Consider the following 6,815-nt stretch of genomic DNA (forward strand, 5'->3'; position numbering starts at 1 on the left):
AGAGCAAAAAAGAAAGCTGAGCGCAGAGTTGGAAAGTCATTGCATTTGAGTATCCGCTTATTTTTCTATTCACAATTTTCTCAACTGACTAATCCCACTTGTGAAGGTGACTCTGAATAACCCCTTTTATTATTGTAACATAGGAGGTTTGAAATGGAAACGTGAAATTGAAAACTTACTTTTACGATTCATGAGATTTGGGGGGATTTTTGTTTGTTTTTTACTCAAAGGAATTTTGAAAATATAATCTTTATCTTAGAGAAAGTAAGGATAGATCAATTCATTATAAGCAAACACAATGTAAATTGACATTTGTTTAGAATGCTGCCCTAGGAATTAGGGCAGATATGTATGTAGATAGATAGATAGAGACATAGACATAGACATAGACATATACATATATGTATACACACACACACACACACACACACACACGTACTCTATTTTGGTAAAAATCCAGAGTCGAGTGTAAATAAAGTATGGGGTAGACTTGTATCACCGAAGTTTATAATTCAAGTAACAGCAAGAGGTGCTCAGACATTGGTTGTACCTTTTCATTGTCTCCATCTGAAGAGGGCCTGCTCTGTAGAGACAGCCCACAGACCGTGCCAGCCCAGGGGTCTCTGCTTGAGAAGACCCAGATGCCCTCCCAAAAAATACTTCACCCTAAAGTTACATGAGTTCCTTCCTTATTAATAATATTCTTATTATCTAATAATTTACCTAAACCATTCTTAAATTTGTTTCTATTTCTAAACACTGCCCCTTCCTGAGGAAACAGATTTAAAACTCAATTACTTAACAAATCAGGTTTCCTCTTTGTTGTGACAGTACATCCATGACACTGAAAACTCTACTAGGTCCCCAAGTAGGGAAATTTTATCTTCATAAACCTCATGGTGTCTAGTGCATCTTGCACATAAGAGATTCATAATTAATGTATGCTAACTGAATAAGCCCTGCAAATTGATTAGAAAGACCATCTTTGCTTTATCTGCATCTTTGCCTACTGTAAAAGATATTTATACTGTTTTTTCTCCTACATTTTCCCTTTGTAGTCTCTACCAAATTAAAAGATCTACATTAGTTGAGTTTGATCATATATCATGCAAACTCATAAAACTTCAAGGTCTTTTTACAGCAAATTTCCGCAAAAATAGGTAATATCAAAATGTTTTGGAAAAAAATCACATGCTGATAAAGAAGATTTCAAAATTAAATTATAGAATAATTGTATCACCTCATTCATTAACTATCGATTATTCCAAGTTAGAAATATCAATTTTGGGACATAAATATATTTCATAAAATGCTTCATAAATATGTATGCCCGTCAGGGAAAATCCAAAAATTAACAAAGATGTGAAAGGAAAAATTGAAACTAAACAAAAGATGACTTCTTTTTAAAAAGACTGTTTTTAGATTAACACATTCAAGTTGTTCCAAACATACTTTTTTTTTTTAAATTCCAGTATAATTAACATACGGTGTTATATTAGTTTCAGGTGTATAATATAGTGATTGAACAATGCTATATATTGCTCAGTGCGCATCATGATAAGCGTACTCTTAATCCCCATCACCTGTTTCACCCATCCCATCTACTTCCCCTCTGGTAACCATCAGTTTGTTCTCTATAGTTAAGAGTCTGCTTTTTTATTGGTAAAGACTAAATTTTTGAAGGGACTTTTAAATGACTTGAAATATGTAAAAAATAATATTCATTAAGTGAAGAAAAATTCCTGTTTCATTCATAAAATCTTTCCCGTTAGTTTAAGGATATTTTTCAATGTGTGAATAAAATATTATTTCTAAGCAGTAGAGGATTTTAAACGCAATCTGGAAAAATACATATATAGCTTTAGTGTTTTTTTTTTTAAGATTTATTTATTTTTTTGAGAAAGAGGGTATGTGAGAGTGGAGGAGGGGCAGAGAAAGAGAGACTCTCAAGCAGACTCCCCACTGAACATGGAGCCCAACGTGGGGCTCAATCTCACAACCCTGTGATCATGGCCCTGAGATTATCACCTGAGCTGAAACCAAGAGTGGGGTGCTCAACTGACTGAGCCACCCAGGCATCCCTAGCTATAGTGTTTTGACACAGCTACTGTGCTTGTAGCTTTGAATCATTTGGAAAATAATGCAAGTTCTGATACAGTAATCTAGACATGTAAGTTCTAGTAAGTTAAATCAGTCACTTTTTGTGATTGATTAGGCCCCGCATGTATTATAACATGGCATATTTTTTAACTGAGTAGGATTTATGATATAATGGTGGATTAATAAAAAATCTATAAATTAATATAATATAAATTAATATAATCTATAAATTATAAAGTTTCTGCTGATACTGCATAAGGCTAAAAGTAATCTTTTCATAGGTTATCTGATACACTGGACAGCACACTAGAATCTTCCTAACTACCCCAGCCTCTTGATAAGTTATTTCTTAGACTATACTTACAATAGACTAAAAAGAAAAATTGGGATTTTTTTCCAAATTAATAAAATCCGATGTGGTCAACTAAGGTAATATATATAGTGTTCCCTATTAAAATTCTGTATTCCAGCAGTTTATGTTACAGGCATATTCTACAGCAAAAGCATCCAGAAAATTTAGGCAATTATCTGAAAACTGTAGGTCAAATACTGATCAAATTGACTCAATTAGCCCCAGTGTATGGACTTTGAAGATGCGCACCAGGCAATGACGATCACTAGCCTTCTAAGCAATGTTTAAATCTCAGCATGTTTTAGCACAGAAGATAGAACACAGGCAAACCATATTGACTTTTTAAATAAACCACACACTTTCCTGTAATTTGTAATAGCGGTCCAGAGAGAAGAGAATGGTGCAATGCAGAAGGAAAATGAAGGACTGGCATTCATTTCTACTCTCCCAGGGTCATCTAAGCCTTTATTAGGAATCATCATAACTCCCTTTCCACCTCTCTCCCAAACCTAAGTACTGCTTTCACCAGATTTAAAACCCCTCAATATGCAGATATTTTAAAAATATCAACAATAGCTAAGCCAAGAAAGACTGTACTTTTTAAGTTTAATGTTAAATCAAGGACAGCGGTTCTTTCAGGAAGTAGGATAAAGTGAAATGAATTTCTTCAGGATGGCATCTGCCATCACATTTTTATGAGGAGATGAGGGATGCCCTGTTAAGAGGTGACAGATGATAGCTTGGTCAGGACAATAGTCCAGACTACCTTGTGTTTCTTAAGCAGCCAAGACTCTTTGGACATGGCTAGTCAAATCTCTTTCCATGGTTTGATATTAGGCATATTGCTTGACTAATAGGCATATTGATTTGACTAAGATTTCACAAAAATGACTATTTGAAATTTTAATGTCCACTTAGAAAATATACCCACTGTCTAGTGTTATTGGGGAAAAGCTCCATATAAACTATACAGACCAAGGGTGCATGGGTGACTCAGCTGGTTGAGTGTCAGACCCTTGGTTTCAGCTCAGGTTATGATCTCAGGGTCAAGGGATTGAGCCCCCATTGAGCTCCATGCTCCATGAGGCATCTGACTGAGATTCCCTCTCTCTCCTCACTCTGCCCCTCCCCCTGTTCGCACTTCCTCTCTAAGATAAATAAAATCTTTAAAAAACAAACAAACAAAAAAACTAAACAGACTGGATCTAATTATATTTAAAGAGAAAATGGCTTCCTTTTTTGTGAAAGAATAGTCATTTTAATTTAGTTTTATTTATTCATATACAGTAATACAAGATTAATTTTTATTACAGCTAAAAAGCCTTTCTCCCTTTGGGAAAAAATGACTTTTTAAAGGAAATGGTTATTACCATTCTGAAACATACACATTTACTCAAGAATTAGTAGAAGCATGGGTCCTGCATTACAGACATTCTTTACTAGTCTATTAATCCTTACACAATTCACTTTCAAAAAAAACCAATCTCATTTATCCACTACTATAAAATATCAAAATACCTATGATAATGTCAGGAGAATATTTGTTGCTAGAATGGAAATTCTAAATGATCTCCAAACACAAATGACATCCAAAAGTTCTAAGTGAAGATTTTCAAATGGCCGATATGACTTTAAACCAGGAGTTAAATTAAAGCATTTTTAGAGCTGTGCTCCCCACTGTGGTAATCTCTCGACCTTAGTTTCCCTTCAAACATGAATAGAGATATTTTTCATGACAAACTCTTTCTTTTTTCCTAGAAAAACTACAATGTCTGAGGTAGTATGACAACTAGTAAGAAGGTGAGTCTCTCTGAGTGAAAGAACTTGACCTAAAGCATCTAAATATATAGATTAGAGTGTCAAAGTGGCTCAGTCAGAACAGCATGTGACTCTTGATCTTGGGATCGAGAGTTTGAGCCTCACGTTGGGTGTAGAGATTACTAAAAAGTAAATTAATAAATTGAAGTGTCAAACTGTGAATTAATAACTTATTTCCTAGTCCATTTGGTTAACATTCTATAAAAATTTGCATTTGGGACAAAAGATAATTGCCCTTCATTTTAGGATTTTATCCCTTTGTCTGATTCTTTAGCTTTCCTGTGGAACTCATAGCATGGCCCATTGCTTCATTGCAGGCAGCAGCCAAAAGTCAAACTGTTCCTGGAAACCACTAGAGTTGGCAGGCGAAAAAAAGAAAGGAAAAGAAAAGAAAAGAAAAGAAAAGAAAAGAAAAGAAAAGAAAAGAAAAAAGAAAAGAAAAGAAAAAAAGAAAAAAGAAAAGAAAGAANGAAAAGAAAAGAAAAGAAAAGAAAAAAAGAAAAGAAAAGAAAAGAAAAAAGAAAAAAGAAAAGAAAAGAAAAAAGAAAAGAAAGAAAAGAAAAGAAAAAAGAAAAGAAAAGAGAGAAAGAAAGAAAGAAAGAAAGAAAGAAAGAAAGAAAGAAAGAAAGAAATTCACAGAGGTCTCATTCNAAAAAAAGAAAAAAGAAAAGAAAGAAAAGAAAAGAAAAGAAAGAGAGAAAGAAAGAAAGAAAGAAAGAAAGAAAGAAAGAAAGAAAGAAAGAAAGAAAGAAATTCACAGAGGTCTCATTCTGTTATTCTTTCCTGTTAACAAACCTGTAATCCCCCCCCAAAAAAAAGCTTCTATGTTTTCTGAGTGACAGTCACTTATTTGAGATCAGAATTTTAAAAATCCACTAGCATATACTGGAATTTTAATTTTTAATAGTTGAATCACCCTGCATATAGAGTGCATCTGTTGTCTATCATTTAGATGTAATTTCCAACATAAACAACATATAGTCAAATTGAACCAACGCATCTTCATATTTTAAATTGAGTGCTCCTTGTCACTCTCTGTATCATGCATCATTTGAAGTCTTCATGTCCTACTACCTCTTTGAATGAAGCTAAAATAACATTGACTTTTAAAGCTTCATCCTTCAATGGTGACCGTAACTATATTTATTAAATGTGAATGGTATTTAAAGGTAAAGGTTATAAAATTGTTTTTGTGAAATTATTACAAAACAAGTGGTAGGAGGAGAAAAGCATGTGGCCTTAGTAAGGACAAAACAGAATGGTTAGAGAAATGAGAGAAAATATGAGAAAGCACTAAGATTTCATAAATTAAGGGAGGAAAAAGTATCAAAAGAATTTGCACGATGGTATTAAATACAGTACAATTTTTACAAAGCATGAAAACACACACAAAACATTTCAATTTGGCCAGAAAGACATTAAGTGATCCTTTTAGGAAGGCAATTTTCAGAGTTCTAAAGGAGACCAGATTTGAAATGAATGAAGGAGAAAATGGCTAGTATGGGAAAAAAGGAGGTTCTGGGAAACAAATTTATGAATGTATCAGCTCAAAGGAATGGAAGAATAGAAATTGAAAATAAAGGAGAGTACTGCCACAAGAGAGACTTTTCAAAATTATGGATCATCTGAACAGAGGGATATGGAAAGAATAAAAACACTATTAGGGTACAAATTTTTGAACAACATTTTTGATAATTGGAAAAAAATGTTGTCAAAGGCCCAAGCAGAGATATTAGTGTTACAGGAAAGGGGACAACTCTTCTGACACTGGTAGAATAAAAACTTGAAGATAAGAATGGAAATATATTGGCAAATAAAAGAGCCAAATCTACTTTCATGCCTGTGTACAGCACTGAAAGTGGTTTTGTTTTAATGGGGATTCCCCCAGTAAAAATCCCATTAATGAAAATTGTGAATTAGAATATAATTTATCTCTTCAACATACTTAAAAAGTATTTGATTTAGGTTACTTATAAGAAAGTAAAATATCTAAAATATAAGTCCATCGTATCTCCATTTCTGGGAGCCCCAGAGCATACACAACAAGAAACCATTGTATTTATGTTCCAAATACAAATCCGTTTTTAAGGTTATGAGCTGAGAACATGGAGCAAAACATAAATAAAAATAATATAATAGCATTGGGTGTTATATCCAACTGATGAATTATTGAACTCTAACATCTGAAACTAATGATGTACTATTTGCTGGCTAATTGAATTTAAATTAAAAAAAAAACAATATATGGGGCGCCTGTGTGGCACAGCAGTTAGNTTATTGAACTCTAACATCTGAAACTAATGATGTACTATTTGCTGGCTAATTGAATTTAAATTAAAAAAAAAAAACAATATATGGGGCGCCTGTGTGGCACAGCAGTTAGGCATCTGCCTTCGGCTCAGGGCATGATCCCAGTGTTCTGGGATGGAGCCCCACATCAGGCTTCTCTGCTGGGAGCCTGCTTCTTCCTCTCCCACTCCCCCTGCTTGTGTTCCCTCTCTTGCTGGCTGTCTCTATCTCTGTCGAATAAATAAATAAAATCTTT

General features: G+C 33.7%; 1 protein-coding gene across 7 annotated transcripts in view; it reads right to left on the reverse strand.

Annotated features, from left to right (window-relative positions):
- GRIA2 (glutamate ionotropic receptor AMPA type subunit 2) overlaps positions 1-6,815 on the reverse strand; it is a 167,634-nt gene that overhangs the window by 6,928 nt on the left and 153,891 nt on the right. The window lies entirely within an intron of this gene.

Source organism: Ailuropoda melanoleuca, chromosome 5, assembly GCF_002007445.2.
Source record: "Ailuropoda melanoleuca isolate Jingjing chromosome 5, ASM200744v2, whole genome shotgun sequence".
NCBI classification, from domain to species: Eukaryota; Metazoa; Chordata; class Mammalia; order Carnivora; family Ursidae; genus Ailuropoda; species Ailuropoda melanoleuca.